The sequence below is a fragment of the Heteronotia binoei genome, chromosome 13, assembly GCF_032191835.1.
Source record: "Heteronotia binoei isolate CCM8104 ecotype False Entrance Well chromosome 13, APGP_CSIRO_Hbin_v1, whole genome shotgun sequence".
In the NCBI taxonomy this organism is placed as follows: Eukaryota; Metazoa; Chordata; class Lepidosauria; order Squamata; family Gekkonidae; genus Heteronotia; species Heteronotia binoei.
Window position 1 is genome coordinate 58,605,937 of NC_083235.1, and position 20,021 is coordinate 58,625,957.

The window sequence follows — 20,021 nt, forward strand, 5'->3', positions numbered from 1 at the left end:
ATTTTACCGACCTCGGAAGGATGGAAGGCTGAGTCGACCTTGAGCTGGCTACCTGAATCCAGCTTCCGCCGGAATCGAACTCAGGTCATGAGCAGAGAGTTCAGACCGCAGTACTGCAGCTTTACCACTCTGCGCCACGGGGCTCCTAAACTTTATAAAGGATACAGACAAAAACACACACTCAGTCTAATCCACCTTGTTGAGCCTCACCCAACAGAAGGAAGAGAGGCTTGGCTCGGTAGCTCTACTGTGCTATTGAGAGAGTCTGGCAAAGCTAGCTCTGCTTCCCCCACTTCCTCTTCAAGGTACGAGCTTTGCTCTGTAGCTTCTGTGTGATTGAGCAGGCGTGGTAAAGCAAGTTGTGATGCAGAAGGAAGCAAGAGAGGGAGAAGGAAGCAGACAACAGTGAGTTGCTCACAGGCCTGGTAGGAGCCCTCCGGAACCCTTGCTCTAATCTGGAGAACCAAGTTATATTCCACAGTTCTCCACATGCAGCTAGCTGGGTGATCTTGGGTCAATTACAGTTCTCTCAGAGCTGTTCTCTCAAGAACAGTTCTCAGCCCCCATCTACCTCACAGGGTGTCTATTGTGGCGAGAAGAAGGAAAGGAGATTGTAAGCTGCTCTGAGACTTCAGTGAAGGGCAGGGTATAAATCCAATTTTTCTTCTTCTTCTATAAAGAATTCCTTAGGTCAATTCTTCTTCTCTTTCTCTTCATTCATTTGGTGCTAGTTTTACTGCTGGGGAGCTAGAACAATGGAAAAAACCTGGTTTTTGAAGCCAAAAGTAGCATTCTCCCTGAAACTCAAATTTTTGTCTTCTTTGCTACCTGCAAAACCTAACCCCAGCAGACCATCTTCCTTGGGTTAAAGAGTCCACGTACCTCAAGCGGACTTAGGAAGGAAGATGGGTGATATAATCTAAGGCAATGGCCCCTGACACTTTTCAAATATAAGCACTCCTTTTTAACACCATTTTTTTCTGCAGCCGCTTCCCCCCACAATAGAAGTTGTTCTATTAGTATTAGCTAATTGAGAAAATACATAATGACAGGGCTTTTTTTGGTAGAAGTAGTCCAGCAGGAACTCATTTGCATATTAGGTCACACACCCTTAGCATCACCATTGTTTCACACAGAGCTTTTTTGTAGAAAAAGCCCAGCAGGAACTCATGTGCATATTAGGCTACACCCCCTGACACCAAGCCAGGTGGAACACTGTTCCTGTGTGTTCCTGCTAAAAAAAACCCAACTGCATAATGACTTGGGTTGTCAGGTCCAACTCAGGAAATATCTGGGGTCTTTGGGGTACAGCCAGGAACAAGGTTTTAACAAGCATGATTAAACTCTGAAGGGAGTTCTGGCCATCACATTTAAAAGGACCACGTCCCTTTAAAATGCCTTATTTCAATTGGAAACAATGGAGGATGGGGGCACCTTCTTTGGGGGCTCATAGAATTGGACTTCCTGATCCAATCCTTTTCAAACTTGGGAGGGCTTTTTGGGGAGAGGCACCAGATGATATGCTAAAAATTTGGTGCCTCTACCTCAAAAAACAGCCCCCCCCAAACCCAGATATCCACGGATTGATTCTCCATTTATAATAGAGTGTTCAGCGGCCATCCCCCTCCCCCGCTTTCTGATAACCCTGAAGCAGGGAAGGACTTCCAAACCAGGGGATCCCCTGCCCACAACTGGTAACCCTAAAAAAAGATCAAAATGCAGTGCTTAGTGTACATATGGAGTCACATACCTTTTGCAATAACTCCGTAGCCCCCAAAAGGATCCCCAAAAGCCCCCAGGTTGGGAACCACAGTTCTAAGGTATTCTGATAGCACTCATGGTAGCCTTTAGTTTTCCTTGTGTCCCAGTTCCCTTCTGCCAAGCCAAAGTCCCAAAGAGTGCAATGAAGAAAAACTGTCTGCAGATTTTTATGAAGTTGTTTTGCTATAATACTTTTTTAAAAAAATCTTCCACAGTAGAATTAAGAATACTGTCAAGTTTAAGGGGGAGGGACAAGAAAGGATAAGATTCTGTTTTGTAGAACAGAATACTCTACAGTACTTGGCAAGAGCCAGTAGCACTGGGGTTTTGAGATAAATGCTTTGTATCTAATACTTTATTGCTCAGAGGTGAGGAGGGGTCATGGGAAGAGACACGTTTACAGACTTGATTTGTGTTCCTTTCAAATTGCAGGAGACACCAGTGTAAGTCATTAGCCTATGGAGGCAGATGCCAAATTCTTTAAAAGGCATTTCAGATAAAGAACACTAATACCTACACACACAAAAAGTCCATAGCAGCTCTCGCAAGGTCAAAGAATGGTTTAAAGAAAGGGGGGGGGGGGGGACTTCAGCAGTATTGGAAAATTGATTTTGGCAGATTAGGACCAATCTCTTTACTTTCTTCTAAAAACAGATGATTAAAAATCAATGTGGTCATATCAGTCAATATTATTCAATCCTTCTGAAACGTATAATCACCAGTATCAGAATTTAATATGACTGCCTTTAGCAATGTACAGAGCCAGTGATAACCTGAATTGCTTCACAGTAACTGCTCAATCCATTTACGTACTATGCTACTGCCTTTGAGACCATTTTCTCTCCAGTTTATGTACACAGGGTGGGGGTGGGGGGAAAGCAGTGTAAGACTTGCTAAGACTTTCCACTGTGTTAATGTTTAGAGAAAAATGTCAAACATGCACAAACATGCAAGCACAATAAGCAGCTACCCATGAAAGGGTATCACAAGCACCTGGTAGAAATATGCCAGAAGTGGGGGAGGGATGGAGCTCTTCAAATGGGAAAAACAAAAGGAAATTAAGAGGTGACACAACAGGAGCTAAAAAAGCAAGGAATCTGTAGATCTACTCAATTCAAATTGAGAGTATAAAGGGATGCATAATGCACAGCAGCCAAGAAGGTCAAAGCGCCTGCTCCGGCTGCAACGCCACTGAGGATGTTCTCCGCAGCTGAGAACGAAACGTCTGGAAGGAAAACTTTCTCCAGTAGAACACGGCACTTGAGCCCGAACGATTCTACAAACCCTAAGGATGCATAACGGCAGGGTTTCCATTTTGGAAGCAATTAATAAAAACCACATTATTGCAATATACAGTAACCTTCATGTTACAAAACAGTAGCCTGCTCAAGTACTGGGGGTGTTGCCGCTTCCCTCCTATATCTGAAACTGCTCTTCCAACCAATGTTCCCTCTAAGCTGTGGAGTCTTGTGAGCAAAAATTCTACTTTGGTTTTTTGGATATTATTTGAGCCCTGGAGTTTCTTGGGGTACCTATAATAATAATAATAACAATATTTTTTTATTTCTATCCCGCCCTCCCCGCCGGAGCAGGCTCAGGGCGGCTCACAACATAAAACATACATTACATCAATTGTACTTATAAAACATGGTTAAAACAATTACAGAGTATTAAAATTAACATAACAGTATGGTGTTATAAACAGGTTTCAATAAATTTCAGAAGTAAAAACATTTCAAGAATAAAAGCATTTCTAGCAGCATATCTAGATTTGTCACAGTTTCCCGCTAGTTGAAGGCCATCTTGAAAAGGTGGGTCTTACAGGCCCTACGGAATCCCTCTAAACATCGTAGGGCCCTCACCTCCTCAGGGAGTTGGTTCCACAGTAATGGAGCAGTAATAGAGAAGGCCCGGTCCCGGGTGGCTTTCAGTCTGGCCTCCCTTGGCCCAGGGATATTTAGCTGGTTTTTCCCAGATGACCTCAGTGCCCTCTGGGGCTCATATGGGGAGAGACGGTCCCTTAGGTAGGTAGGTCCTCGGCCATATAGGGCTTTAAAGGTAATAACCAGCACCTTGTAGCGAACTCGGTATGCCACTGGCAACCAGTGCAGTCCGTGCAGCCCCGGCTGTATGTGCTCCCACCTTGGGAGCCCCAGCAACAGCCTAGCCACCGCGTTCTGCACCAGCTGCAGCCGCCGAATTCGGCACAAGGGCAGCCCCATGTAGAGGGCGTTGCAGTAGTCCAGTCTCGAGGTGACCGTAGCATGGATCACTGTTGCTAGGTCGCGGCACTCTAGGAAGGGGGCCAACTGCTTCGCCCGACGAAGATGAAAGAACGCGGACTTGGCAGGGGCCGCTATCTGTGCCTCCATTGATAATGAAGGCTCCAGAAGAACCCCCAGGCTCTTGACCTTGTGTGCCGCTTTGAGCTGCACACCATCAAGGACTGGCAAGGGGATTTCCCCTCCCAGGGCACCGCGACCCAAGCACAGGACCTCTGTCTTCGTTGGATTCAACTTCAGCCCACTCAGTCTGAGCCAACCTGCCACGGCTTGCAATGCTAGGTCCAGGCTTTCTGGGACGGAGCCAGGCCGGCCATCCATTAGCAGATAGAGTTGGGTGTCATCAGCTATTCCTTGCCTGATATGTGGTATGGTTTTTTGTTATTATCTGTTGCTGCCGTTTATTGTTTTTATTTCCTGATGGTTTTATGTTGTAAGCCACCCTGAGTCCACTTGTGGGGTACAGCAGGGTATAAAACATATTGTTGTTGTTGTTCTGAAGAAAAATATTACACAAGTGTTCCACTGTTAGGTGTTTCCTCCGTAAACGCTCCTCTTGCCCATCAGTCAGTCAGTCTCATTTGAAAGTATAACAAATGATGAGCTTAAAAGACAGGGGAGCTCATAATAGGCCTGACCAGGCTCTCTCAACCCCACTTTTACTGAAGTCACTTGGATTCCATCGGATCTATCCATTATGATCACGTCTCACTTTTCTCCCTTCCTCCTTCTCTCTCCTTCTATCTCTATCCACCCCTCTCTATCCCCTGCCAAATATCCAGCTGGCTATGAGAAGAAGCTACAGTGGTGGTAATGATGGGGGGGGGGGAGAGAGATTACCTCTTGTGAAGTCTGTGCAGCAGCTGTAACTTAAACAGTAAGGGGCACCAGAGTTTGCAGCTTAGCTGTGTTTGTCTTTATTGGAGAAAACTGGGCAACCCTGTGAACCGTGCAGAGATGCAAAGGGCAACCACCTCTAAGGACACCTCTTTGCATCAGGAATAACTGACTCACTCATCAGAGACCTGGAAGAAGGTAAGGCTATAGCAGTAAACGGCACAGAGATGTGGAAGGCAGCTTCTTGTATAGACAGGTGCTTTGTGCTTTAATAATTATGAACTGATCGCTTCTCGGCCTTTTGGCTAAGATCAAGTGTAGTATCTTATTTCACACTAGTAGTCTTACAGCACACTATTTGGAAATTAATGGGCTACGGTTGTCATAATGCAGCTTAATATAGTGTAAAATACTTCATTTTTGTACAACAGGCAATCTAAGACAGTAAGAGCTCTTTGGATTCAAAAGCTTTCTGGAGCAGAGTTTTCATTTGTCCCTGAGTAGGTAGCAAGCCTCATGCTGAGAAGTCATTTTAAGCGATGAGATTAGGAATGAAATCTAGATCTAACATATAAAAACCATTTTCCACATTTGGCCATATGCAATCCCTTTTAAATATATGTGACAAGTTAGCAGGTGATAAAATGGCTCTCGGGCTCATACTTGTATAATGAAATTACTCATACTTGCCTATCTTTACTGGAAGACATACGTACTTAAACTTTTCGTTCATCTCAGAATTGCCTGTGCTGAAGAAAAAAATTGATTTTTTTTTGTTATGGCAGAAACAAAAAGCAAGCAAGAGAACGGGCTGAATCAAAAAGAGGAGGCAGATTTTGTCAAATAAATCTGGAAATCTGGAGGGTGTGTGTGAAAATTATTGCCTACTTAGTGTGAGGGTAGAAAACACTGCCTTAACTCTGATTTTAACATTGTGATGTCATCACAAAGATAAACTGTGGCACAAGGGTAAGGAAAATCATGAACTGACTTACAAACCAAGTTAATGATGAACTGGACTAATTAATTGATTTGTGAACTGAGCAATTCAGGAAATCACGTTGTTTGCAAACCACCCACTAACTGCCATGTTTTTTGCAATGGTTCATTCAGTTCGTAGGTTTCTTTAAATGCCCTGACTTCCCTTCATTCGCTGAGGTGAGCTGCTATGCCTAGTTAACCCAGGAACCCATGGATATCTGTATATCTGTATACCATAATATCTGAAACAGTACCGGGACAGTACTATTTTTTTCTCAGAATGCCATCATTATTATTGTTCATTGTGATTTTGATGTTTTCAGAATTCTAATGTAATTATTGTTAGGCAGGGACAAAACTTGTTCTGATTTCCTTTCTTGCATTATCACTCATCGTACTATTTCCAATTATTTGCTCCAGCAGCTGGGGAATAATTTGGACCTACAAGAATGGATATTTAAAGAGGGCTCTATAATTGACAATTCTACTGTTTTCCATCAGAGGTTTGCCCCATGGTGTCAAACCATAAAGAAAGATCATTCTAGAGCAGGGGTGTCAAATATGCAGCCTGGGGGCCAAATCAGGCCCCTGGAGGGCTCCTATCAGGCCCCTGAGGAACTAGCTGTCACCTGCTTCCTTCTCCCTCTCTCTTGCTCGTTTCTGCATCGCAACTAGCTTTGCAAGGCCTGCTCAACCACATAGGAGCTACAGAGCCAAGCCTTTATTTTCTCCATTGGCTGAGGCTCCTTCCTTGGGGAGGAAGGGGGAAGGAATAGCTTGTTTTGCCTGGCTCTCTCAATCCCACAGCAGAGCTACTGAGCCAAGCCTCTCTTCCTTCTATTGGCTGAGGCTCCTCCATCTCCTGGTCCCCTGGGGAAGGAAGGAAAGAGCCAGAGCTTCCTTTGCCCAGTTCCCTGGATCACATGGGAGAAATACAAAGAAGGCACTATTAAGACCACTGATTGCTAATGTTTTAAGCATGTTTTATAATGTTTTTTTTAAAAAAACTTTAATTGTGTTTGTCTGTGTCCTTTAAAAAGTTTATATCTATGCTACCTAATCTTAAATAGGAACACACATGGCCTGGCCCAACATGGCCCGGCCCAACAAGGTCTCATTTATGTCAGATCCGGCCCTCATAACTAGGCTTCCCAACCACCCCGCTTTGGCGGGAGACTTCTGGTTTTGCAGCTTCATCCCCCGGTCTCCAGAAATCGGGAAGCGGGGGTGGGGGGGGGAGAACACACCTGTAGGGTATTGAGCTCCTGAGCAGTTTGTAAAACGGCTGCCCCTTTAAGGCTGGGCAGGAAGGAGGAAACAGGAAGGGCTTCGGAGAACGGCCCCTCCCTTTCTTTGCTTTCGTTTTCAAAGCAAGAGTTCTCCGGAAGAAGATCTGGTAAGTATTTGTGTGTGTGAGAGAGGGAGGGGGCAGGGAGGGGGGATTTCCTGGTATGGAGGCCCTCCCCCCCTTTAGAAAGCGTGTGTGGGGGGGGAGGGAAATGTCTACTAGGCACTCTATTATTCCCTATGGAGAACAATTCCCATAGGGAATAAGGAATTGATCCGTGGGTATTGGGGGCTCTGGGGGGGGCTATTTTTTGAGGTAGAGGCACCAAATTTTTAGTATAGCATCTAGTGCCTCTCCCCAAAATACCCCCCAAGTTTCAAAACGATTGGACCAGAGAGTCCAATTCTATGAGCCCCAAAAGATGGTGCCCCTATCCTTAATTATTTCCTATGGAAGAAAGGCATTTAAAAAGGTGAGCTGTCCCTTTAAATGTGATGGCCAGAACTCCCTTGGAGTTCAATTATGCTTGTCACATCCTTGTTCCTGGTTCCACCCCCAATGTCTCCTGGCTCCACCCCCAAAGTCTCCTGGCTCCGCCCCCAAAGTCCCCAGATTTTTCTTTAATTGGACTTGGCAACCCTACTCATAACAAATTAGTTCAGCACCCCTGAACTTCCTACTTGGTCAATTTAACAGCTCATAAGAATGGCATTTACAGCATTATGCTTTCAAACAATGCCAACTGAGTTACTAAAAGGTTGCTACGCCAACAGTCCAATTGACCAATGTATTTGTTTGAGTGGCAGTTCAGTGGAAGATCAGCCACATTATGTTTTGCCCTAAAAATACATTCCTGGCTGAGATTCTGGTTGATCAGTTTTTCACAGATTCTGAAAAACTAGCTTTTATGGTCTCTGATGTGTTGTTCTGCCTCCTACAGACTCCTCACTAAGTTGCTCCACTCCCAAGCTTCTGCTTTCCCCAGCTCAAGTGAACAATTTCCCACCAGTAGCTGCACAGGGCATTTTGATCTGTGGCTCCAATTTCCCTCGCAGTTTCTTGCTCTCCAAAAAACAAGAGCAGGCAACCACAAAGGAAATTGGAGTGAGCCATGGATCAAAATGCACCCGTGTAGCAACTAGTGAAGAACTGATCACTAGAGTCAGGGAAAGTTGAAGCCTGGGGGCAGAGTGACTGCTAGTGAAGAATCGGTCTGGCTATTTTTGCCCTGGTAGCAAAGAAGCCTAGAGCCAATAGTGACTTTTAGAATGTCTCCAAGTGTGTTCTTGTTGTATTGAACTGAATGTGAGCTGAGGTTTCAGAATCCTAACTTTGTCTGTTTGTAAATATGTTTTGAATATTTTAATGTTTCAAATGTGTTTTAACTGTGAAGGCCAATGGCCAGGGACCATAAACTTAAACTAATGTGATTATTGTTATAACTTTTATGTTGTAACCCGCCCTGAGTCTGTTTGTGAGGAAGCCAGAATAGAAGTTAAATAAATAAATAAATAATATAAATTAAAGAGACCTGTGTGCCTTCCCTTTACTTGCTGAGGTGTGCCACAGCGGCAGCACACCTCAGCAATGGAAGGGGAGGCATTTAAAAATGCCCCCCAGGAATTCTCCTCCCCCAACTCACAAACCAATGAACCATAAACCAGTTCAGGAAACCGAAAAGTTCATAGAGGTTTATGGTTTCTCACAAACCACCACAACCTTATATTTTCCCAGTTTGTGCCTATCCTCCTCAACTGCACAACCACATTTGAGTGACTGTTTAATGATGTGATGTCAGCATGTTGTCAGATGATGTCTTGTCTTTTCCAGTTAAAGAAGGGCCAAAAGAGGGGGAGGGAGAAAGAAAAAAATAACCCCTTTTTTTGGTGCCGCTAAAAATCTTTGAGGATGCTTTCCTGAAATTACTAAACAATGGGAGACCACAGATAACAAAGCTAATCCAAACGAGAAAAATCCATGGAAAAGATGCTACAAAATACAATAACATTATTTTTAATGAAATAGTGTGACTGTTTCTATACTAAATGAATTGCCTATCATAATATACAATAAACAAGGTAAATCAAGACAAATCAGAAGGGAAGTGCAAATATAACAGAAGAACATAAAAGAATTCATATAGTCCAAATAGGCACAAATAGACCATTTTATATCAATTCCATAGGTTGACAAAGGTAACTCTCAATTCATGTTCAAAGATGATGGTAATAAAACATTCTGGCATATACAGCCTAAAGTTCATGTGATTAAACAGTCAACAAATCATGGCTTCTAAGAGATGTGTGTCTTCTAAGAGACATCCACAATTGGATTGGACAAGGAAGCAAGAAAAAAATGGACACAAACCCCAGGTCGTGTCAGAGTTTTATAGAACTTCATCCATCCATTTTATAGAACTTTAGCCATTGACCATTAATAGTACTTTGGTTTCTTTTCACATCATATAAATCTTAATTTTCAGTCTTTTAGTTATTCAGGTTGAAAACTCAGCAGATAATCTTGCTCTACAGCCTTTGTGGAAGGTCTATATTAAACCAACCTCAGAGCAGTAGTAGAGTGAAAACATTTTCTTAAATTGTAATTTCTACACAAGTGGCCTATAGGGTGAGGTGTCATTTCACCGCATTGTAGGTAGACAGTGAAAGGCATGCAAAGATGTAAACTAGGGGAAGTCAAGTTTAGTTTAACACGGTCAGAGACCTATCCAAACAGAAAGAAAATAGGTAACAAGTGGCATTAAAAAAAAAAAAAGCCAAACCAAGATATACAATTGAACTTGGGCACAATACAAAATATTATACATAAAAATTTCAGTTTCCATTTCTAGTCATAAAACATTTCTAGTTATAAAACATAAATTAAAATATTTCGTAGACATTTAAATGTTTTTATCTGTTAGCTGTTTACGGAGTCTTATAGCTTGTAAAGCAAACGTTGCAGCCTTCATAGTAATTTCCTAGTTCTTATCTGCTGAAATCTTATCTAGATCAAAGCTAAAACCTCTTCCCAGGAATTGGTCACAAATAGAAGCAATATAAGTCAATCAAATGTTCTGATAAAGTTTACATTCAAAGAGAATGTGCTCTCTCGTCTCTATCCTCCCATCTCCTCAGATACATAACCTTTCCTCATAGGGGCGCCTTTTGTATTTACCTTCTGTGACCACTGAAGGGAGCATATTTGCTCTCTTGAATGTGAAGACTCTTCTATAATCAGGTTTGTCTAAATTCTGCAAGTATGGCGTCAGAACTATTCGATTCAGGTTTCCTGTGCCTGAAGGATAACATTTAATCTGGGACAAATTATGTTGTCTTTCGATATCTAGAATCCTTTGTTTAAGGAAGGGTTTAACTGCACTACCTTCCAATTGCATCATAAACTGTTTAGAGAGCCCATAATAAACTAATTTAAGCTCAGTTTCTCTAATCCAGTAAGGTGTCAAGGAGTCTTTCATTATCAGGCTCGTTAGCCCAGTAGGGTTAGTCATTAGTTTGTACCAATATAGAAAGACAGCAATCCATAAACGGGCCTGTAAGGTGACCATGCCAGTTTCCACTCGTATGAAAGCGTTTGAAGCACCGGGTGGGGCTTGAAGAACATGCCTTAGAAACTTAGATTGAACTCTTTCTAATGCTTGCCAGTGTGTCTTATGTGGGGATATGGTCAAAGGGGCTCCAACCAGTAGTTGGGCAAGAGATTTGGCCTTAAAGATCTTAACTGCCGCAGCTACATTCTGTCCCCCTGAGTTCCAGAAAAATTTCTCCGTTGTCCCTGTTTTCTAGTCGCATTCATTATTATATGATCCACATGTGCCTTTCTGGAGCGAGAGGATTGAAAAACTACTCCCAAATATTTGAAACAATGAACTTGTTCAACTTCTACTGAGTTGTTTTGCCAATGATATGTCCTGGGTTTGTTAGCAAAGACTAAAACTTTTGACTTCTGGTAATTGATTTTAATATAATTGGAATGGCAGTATTGAGCTAAGATTTTCATAGCTCATTTAAGACTGACAGGGGTCCTAGAAATCAGCACCGCATCGTCAGCATATAACAGGAGGGATATGTTTCTCGGCAATGGTTGGAGCATGCACCTCTGGGCAGTTTAGATGATTCCACAGATTGTTAATAAACAGGTTAAATAGGGAAGGGGCCAAAATACAGCCTTGTTTGACTCCCTTTTCTACATTTATGGCTTCTGTAAGATGGCCTTGGGGTCTGTTCTCACTCTGATCTTAGTGTTCCTGAATAACGTTTTTATTAGGGCCAATAATCTCCTGTTCACCCTCATATCCTTCAGGTTTCCCCATAAAAGATACCGATGTACGAGGTCTAAGGCAGATTTAAAATCTATGAAGGCTGCATATAAGGCGGAGGAAGTATTAGGCTGCATATAAGGCGGAGGAAATTTTAATGCTTAATTTATATTTTTATGTTAGTTTTCATGTTGTAAGCCGCCCTGAGCCACCTGGTGGGAAGGGCGGGATATAAATCTCAGATAAATAAATAAAAAAATAAAATTAGCAGAGTATTTAGATATTAGATGATCTGGGACTACACAATGATCTAGTATAGAACAACTTGATTTAAAACCAGTCTGTTTCAGCCCAAGAATATTATTTTGCTCGATCCATTCATTCAATTTCTCTTTTAGTCGACCGGCATAGATCTTACTTGGTATACTTAGGAGATTAATTGGCCTGTAATTAGTTGGGTCCTTTTTAATGCCCTTTTTGTAGGGCACTATAACTCCAGTGTCCCAGCCTCTAGGAATTCTTATGGTTTTATCTATTGTAGTAAATAGCTTGGCAAGCAGCGGGGCCCATCAGACTATATTTTCTTTAATTAACTCTGCAGGGATTAAGGCTAGGGGCTTTTTTTGACTTTAAAGACATAATTAAGGATTTTACCTCAGATGGTTCAACAGGTGGTCATTCTGGTAGATTCTCTGAAATCTCCATTGAAGGATGTGGATCCTCTGTTGATCCATATAGCTCTTTGTAATAATTCTCCCAAGCCTCTGGCATAACCGCACTGGAAATGTGGGAGGCTGGTCTACTAAGGCCATTGGATACCAGTTTCCAAAGGAGTGATGGATTTTTTAATCTTACAGTCTGTTCCAACTGGAGCCAAACTAAATCCCTGGCCTAGATGTAAGCTAGAGGAATTTGTGAAACCTCTGGGCCTAGAGAACTTTCCTCTCTTTGAACACCAACATTTTTGTGGGCAAAAATTCAGTGATGCACTAAAGAGATCCTCACCTGAATAAAAATATAAACTGCAAGCTATTACTTTGAAGGAACACCAGAAAAGGCAGGTAGCACGACTCCCTCAAGACTCCACATCAAAAATTAAACTATGGAAAGGCCTCTGTGATTCTTGTCATTAGCTTCCACCTTCCCCTGGAGAAAAAGGCAGCAATATTTTATTTAAAAATATAAAGTGTTTATTTCTCCTCTTGAAAATTCCATCTCCTTCCAATCCAAACACACATACAGCAAGAATATAATATACTTTTGAATAATTTATTCCAATTTCTTCTAACTTGATTCTAGTTTAAGTCTCTTGAGATGCAGCAAAAGTTGACTTTATAAGTAAGGAAAGGAAGGCTGAGAACTTCCAGATTTCCTTAAAGACTGCTTTATTATACCACACTGTAAATTGTGGAATGCTGCAACCCCCCCATTTCTACTTTATCAGAAATGAAACGCTATTACAAAGGCTCACTTTGGTTCTCCTCTGTCACATGAAATGGTTTGGCTTTCATTAATTTTGAAGCTGAATCAGTCTTTCACAGATAATGTCTAACGCTTATGGGTTTTTTTTTTCCTTTGTGAGAGGAACTAATGCTTCAAAAACTCCTTCTGAACTCTGGAATGGATTTTCCGCTGCAAGAATCTGGCATCCCTGTTCTCTCAACACTGACATCGATCAGTCTGATGGCATAGATTTCTGGTGCGTTAAACATTTCAGTTTGTATTGAGTACACTGAGCAAGTTATTGGCATGTTTGTTGTTTCTCAGTACTTTATCCCATTTGACCACAGATTTCCCTTTGGACTCACTAACAACATCATGATACAAAAAGCAATCTGTTCTAAAAATCTGTATGGTGTGTATGTGTGCATAATGGAGACAGGCAAATAACTATAGTGGTATCTTTAAAAGTGTGGATGCACATGAAAGCTTCTGTCCAGAATAAAACTTTGTTGGTCTTAAAGGTGCCACAGCACTCAAACATCGTTACAGCGTTATCTGTGGAACAGGGGGATGAAGTAGCTTGTAGGATCTCTCTTTAGGCAACCTCCTGCTTTTCCAGCAATGCAGCTCCTAAGCTATAAGACATCCTGTATCGCATTCCTATCCCTGTGACATATGTGCCTCAATCCAAGGACATGCACATCTCATGTTACCTTTAATGTTTATTTTACCAAGGTTATAAGATGAAAACATTTTCTTCATGTCGTAAGGGACTTGAACAGACTGGAAACAGTGCTAGAGCTAAGTAGTTTCTGATAACATCTGTAACACAACTCAGTAAAATATCTGGGGACTCTGGAGATGGAGCGAGGAGCAAGGTTATGACTATCATAACTGAACTCTGAAGGGAGTTCTGGCCACCACATTTAAAGGAACTGTGCTCCTTTTAAATGCCTTTCCTTCATTGGAAATAACGGAGGATGGGGGCACCTTCTTTTGGGGCTTATAGAATTGAACCCCCTGGTCCAATCATTTTGAAACTGGGGGGGGGGGGGAGTGTTGAGGAGAGGCAACAGATGCTATGCTGAAATTCTGATGCCTCTATCTCAAAAACAGCCCTCCCCCACAGACCCATGGATTGATTCTCCATTATACTTTATGGGGAGCAGTCTCCACAGGGTATAATGGAGTGCCCGGCAGACACCTCTCCTCTGCTTTCTGGTAACCCTGAAGTGGGGGGAGGATGCCAAACCAGGGGATCCCCTGCCTCCAACTGGGGATTGGCAACCCTAAACGTAACAGCATCACACAGCTCTCCTAATTAGTCTTGAAAACATCTAGAAAAACAGCAGGTGGCCACTTGTATCTGGATGCATGTATGGGGTGGCAGCTAATAACAAAAGAAAACATTGCCAAGTATTCTTATATTGATACAGGAATATTTTAAAAATCGAAGCCAAGCCAATGAACTATCATTTCCCCATGCTTTGTTTTGTAAGCTACATGGAACAGAAGCTGAAAAAAACCACAAATAGACTGTGAACACATTTACTGATAACCTAATTATGTCAGTTTATCAAAATTCATTAAAGTTCAGGTTCCATATAAGTAATACATCAGTCACACATCAGTCACAGAATTGGTAATTTTTTAGAGGCATTTCTGATACATCCATTTATTGAGTCCATGCTGGCACTTTTGAAAATATTACACTAATATTCATTTTTGCACAAGCACTTTATTGCACTGCATCATGTTTAGAAAAATTACTAGTTCTGTGACTGATATGTGACTGAACCTGAACTTTTATGAATTTTGATAAAACTGACATACTTTGGTTATCAGTAATTGTGTTCCCTGTATCTTTGTGTTTTTTTCAACTGTTTTGTAAGCTGCCTATAGGATGGTCTCAAATACGTTTGAAGAGTGGTTAGTATAATGGAGCTATTCAGTTGCTACTGAGATTACACGATGATGGGGTAATGAATCCTAAATTTAAGGACATCTTTTAAGCAGGAACAGAATGCTACCAGGGGCCAGAAAGAGACAATCAGCCATGCTATTCAAGTATCAAGAAACCTAAGGTAGGCTTTTGAGCCAATAGGATTCAGTTCCAAGAATACTGAACACGGGTCAGGTCTTTGCTCTCACAGACCTAAGGGTACGTTTACCTGTGTATGGCCCAATCAGCCATGCTATTCAAGTATCAAGAAACCTAAGGTAGGCTTTTGAGCCAATGGGATCCAGTTCCAAGAATACTGAACACGGGTCAGGTCTTTGCTCTCACAGACCGGCTTCCGGCCAGGTCACGGGACGGAGACAGTTCTGGTCGCCCTCATAGATGACCTTATGCGACATCTGGACCATGGCGGTTCCGCAGTGCTGTTGTTATTATATCTGTCAGCCGCTTTTGACATGGTTGACCATCAACTACTGACTAGCCGCCTTGCCGATGTGGGGATTCAGGGATCGGCCTTACAGTGGCTGACCTCCTTTCTCCAAGATCGGGGACAAAGGGTGGTGATAGGGGAGGAAGCATCCCAGAGGCACTCTCTTAGCTGTGGGGTGCCGCAGAGAGCGGTCCTATCCCTGATGCTATTTAATATCTATATGCGCCCCCTTGCCCAGATTGTCAGGAGGTACGGACTGGGTTGCCATCAATATGCGGATGACACCCAGCTCTATCTATTGATGGGTGGCCAGTCTGACTGTACCCTGGAAAATCTAGACCTGGCGTTACAAGCCGTGGCCTCTTGGCTCAGACTGAGTCGGCTGAAATTGAATCCGACGAAGATGTAGATTCTCTACCTGGGTCGGGGCGGTCCGGGAGAGAGATCCAGCTGCCGGCCCTTGACGGGGTACCATTGATACCGGTCCCTAAGGTCAAGAGCTTAGGTGTGCTCCTTAAGTCCTCCCTTACAATGGAGGCTCAGGTGGCAGCCACTGTTAGATCTGCCTTTTTTCATCTTCGGCAAGCGCGGCAGCTGGCCCTTACCTGGAGCGCAACGACTTAGCGACGGTAATCCATGCTACGGTCACCTCAAGAATAGATCACTGTAATGCTCTCTACATGGGGCTACCCTTGACGCTAACCCAGAGACTACAGCTAGTGCAGAACGCTGCGGCACGGCTGCTAATGGGGCTGCCGCGACGGGAGCACATTCAGCCAATGCTGAGAGAGCTGCACTGGTTGCCTGTTGTATTCTGAGTTCGCTTCAAGGTGTTGGTATTAACCTTTAAAGCCCTCTATGGTCAGGGACCTGCCTATCTACGAGACCGCCTTTCCCCATATATCCCCCAGAGAGCACTGCGATCAGGGACAAAAAATCTGTTGTCTGCCCCTGGCCCAAGAGAAGCCAGGCTATGTGTAACGAGATCCAGGTCTTTTTCGGTGGCAGCGCCAGAACTTTGGAACACCCTCCCAGAAGCTATAAGGGCCCTGCGGGATTTATCTGCGTTCCGCAGGGCCTGTAAGACCGAACTGTTTAAACAGGCTTTTGTGGTCTAATTGAAAAAGGGCTGCCACCGGACACCAGTGGGTCTGATCATAGTTAAGAAGTCAATACCGCCTATACTGGATTGAAATAGCGCTATAGAATGGTTTTAAAGTTGAGATGTAAATTATGGTTTTATATGTTTTATTGGATTAATTGTTTTATAATGTTGTAAGCCGCCCTGAGTCCGCTTGCGGAGAGGGCGGGATATAAATGAAAATAAATAAATAAATAAGTAAGACCTAAGGGTACGTTTACCTGTAGCATGGCCCCTCTAGATGTCAGCGCAGGGATACAGTGTGGACAAACTACAGCTGTTCTTGTTTAGATGACGCAAGAGTATCTCACTAAATCATGCTGATCAAAGCCTTCTTGTCAGTTTTATATCCCTTATCTTAAAAATAGCAATAATAATAACATATCTGACAAATCTGGTTGACAATATACTGTCTCTAAATTTGAATTTTATATTATGCTCTTCTAGAATTTCAGGATGGTAATGTCTAATAAAGATTATGTGTCATCACCTTGACCAGGGTTTTTTTTTTAACAGGAATGCAGCTCCGCCTGGCTTGGTGTCAGGAGGTGTGGCCTAATATGCAAATGAGTTCCTGCTGGAGTTTTTTACATAAAGGCCTGTGTGAAACAATGGTGACACTAGGGGGTGTAGCATAATATGCAAATGAGTTCCTGCTGCAATTTTTTTTCTACAAAAAAGCCCTGACTTTAACCCATAAATGGCACTTAGCATTTTAACTTCATGGCTTGTATCATACTAAAACATTACTGTTTGATTGACCATTTAATAACACTCCCAAACATTATTTGTAATCACAGCATATGAAGAATAATCAATGCCAATTAGGGGTGTGCATTCAGGTCTACCTGAGCCAAAAATCTACCTGAAAAATCTACTTGGTGTTTTTGGGTAGATTCTGGCATCCCAAAATGTGTCTGGGATTTCTCAGAGGGGGGAGTTATTTCCCAAATCCCAGATATATTCAGGAATTACCAGGCCAAAAACAGCAGAGAGGCCAGAGTAGATCACTCCCACCTCTCAGTTCTTTATCAGGCTTACACTGCAGTCCCTGTATAGTTCAAGGGGACTGCAGAAGACAGACTGAGGATCAGCTGTGCTGGTGGGGAGCAGACTGTCTCTTCCAGCTTGGCTTGGGGCTGTCTTTTCATGCAGTCTGACTTAAACCAGCCCCAGGGTCTGCTGTGCTGCCAGGAACAGACTGCTCCACACAGGCTGGAATGTGTGCAGGCATCTCCTGCAGCCCGGTTTAAACTGGACCGCAGGAGAAGCAAGTCCACTCATGGCACAGCAGCTCTTGGGGCTCCCTTCTCCTGCAGCCTGGTTTAAACTGGGCTGTAGGAGAAGTGAGCTCAGCCAGGATTGGCTGTGCCCCAGGGGAGCAGATTTTCCCTTGCGAGCTCTGCATTGTGCGTTTTTTTTTTAAAGCACATTATTTTTAACCAGTACCAAATACTGTATTGATATTGGGATCTGGAATTGGTATCGGTATTGGGAGCTGGAATTTTTTTTTCCAGATCAAATATTAAGAAAGGTAAAGGTAGTCCCCTGTGCGAGCACCAGTCATTTCCAACTCTGGGGTGACGTTGCTTTCACAATGCTTTCACGGCAAACTTTTTACGGGGTGGTTTGCCATTGCCTTCCCCAGTCATCTACACTTTCCCCCCAGCAAGCTAGGTACTCATTTTACCGACCTCGGAAGGATGGGAAGGCTGAGTCAACCTCGAGCTGGCAACCTGAACCCAGCTTCCGCCAGGATCGAACTCAGGTCGTCAGCAGAGCTTAGGACTGCAGGACTGCAGCTTTACCGCTCTGCGCCACAGGGCTCATATACACCCACACTGAAAAATACTTAGAACATTTTTTGCACACCCCTAATGCCAATACATATCTAGGTTCATAAACAGCGTCACCTTCCTTTCTGCATAGGCTATAGATAAAAGTACCACTGCATTCCCATTTGCAGAGCCACTCATCTTGTGCTTATATATTTATTTATTGGCTGAGAACTATCAGCTATCAGAATGAAATTTTGATGTGTTTGTTTCTATGTATCATAGTTTCTGTGCATCATAGTAAAATGATATGCAGGCAATACTGTATCCCAACTTCTGACTTCTCCATCCCGATGGATCTTGTCTCCTCCATTTACCTTCCATGTGCAGATGAGTTTCAAAACCAAAGCCTTGGCTACACAACTTCACCACATGCCTTGTGGAAAAACTCTAGATCACATCAGACAAACACACAACTGACAGCCTCTACCGTAGGGATCGCCAATCCTTTTCAGCTTGTGGCACCTTTAGAATTCTGACCCAGGGTGATAGGCAGAACTATAAAATGGCTGCCATTAGAGGCAGAGCCAGCTGCAAAATCGCTGCCATGGGAGGCAAAGCCAAAAAAAAAAATGGCTACCATGGGACCTAGGTTGAGATAGGGAGATAATGATTTTTGAAAAGTTAAAAAAAATTGTGTTGTAATGTCAGGCTTGCCAGTCTTCAGGTCCCAGTAGGAGATCCCCTGGTTTTGCAGGCTCCTCCCCACCACCAGCCAGCTGGCCGGTGGGGGGAAGCCCCACTCCAGTAGCCACAATGTGCCTTTCCACATTGGAAGGCTTTAGAAGACGCCTGGAAGCTTAGAATAAGCTTGGAAACTTGGAAGGTGTATCTCAGTAGGAGCAAAGCTGACTGGGGGTAGGGCAATCTGGCAGAGCCATATAGCTGTTCCAGCTGAGTCTGTGAAGCTATGAGAAAGGAAGAGAGCTCAGTCCCTCCATTTGTTTTACATTCCTTTCAGAAGTCATTTACAGTACTAGAATCTTTTGTTTCCTGTGTTAGTCTGAAGAAGTTGGTGGAAATACAGCAGATGGTTACATTCAGCAACTCCCATGAGTAAACTGTCCCAGTGACAGGGCTGGTGTCCTAGGCGGCAGGGAAGGGCTGGCTCCGAGCGCCCCTGAGCACACACACCACACCACTCAGCCTTCCCGGGTCTGTGCATGCACTTTGGGGGGCTCAGAGCTGGCCTCCCTTGCCGTAGCGCACCCACCCACACTGCACCACGTCCCCTGATCAGGCCCTTCCCCACCACCTTCCTGGGTGGTGGCGAGGGTGAGCGCAGAGGAGCATCTGGTAAGGAAGGTCTGGCTGCAAGCACATATGCTGTGCCACCGCCCCCACTCAGTCTTCCCAGATCTGTGCTTCTGGTGGAAGTACAGACCCAGAAAGGCTGAGTGGGGGTGGTGTGGTGTGTGCACTCAGAGGTCCTCAGAGCCGGCCCTCCCTTGCTGCGGCGCAGTCACTGCAGTGTCACCCCAATCCAGCCCCTTCACCACCACCACCCGCCTGCAGGCTGCCAGGCTAGATGGCAAGGCAGAGGAGGGCGGTGGAGAGGTGGGTGATGGCAGTGGTGGGGAAGGGGCACTGGGGGGTGGCAGGGGCCTATCGGGTTGCGCCAGCCCTGCCCAGTGAGATCACAGAAGTGTGTGCTTGCAAACTGCCTTTATTTTGGCTGCTTTGTAAGTATATGTGGGTGTGTTCACTTTCATTTGGTGGAAGTGCAGTCAGCTACTAAGGGACAAGGAAATGAAGACTGTATTCAGGGGAACTGCATTGCTGTATTT

At 43.7% G+C, this 20,021-nt stretch overlaps 1 protein-coding gene and 1 pseudogene across 3 annotated transcripts in view; one reads left to right on the forward strand and one right to left on the reverse strand.

Moving 5' to 3' along the window:
* The window catches only part of RPTOR (regulatory associated protein of MTOR complex 1), a 538,471-nt gene that overhangs the window by 203,276 nt on the left and 315,174 nt on the right, over positions 1 to 20,021 (reverse strand). The window lies entirely within an intron of this gene.
* LOC132582020 (U2 spliceosomal RNA) lies at positions 5,166 to 5,240 on the forward strand (annotated as a pseudogene).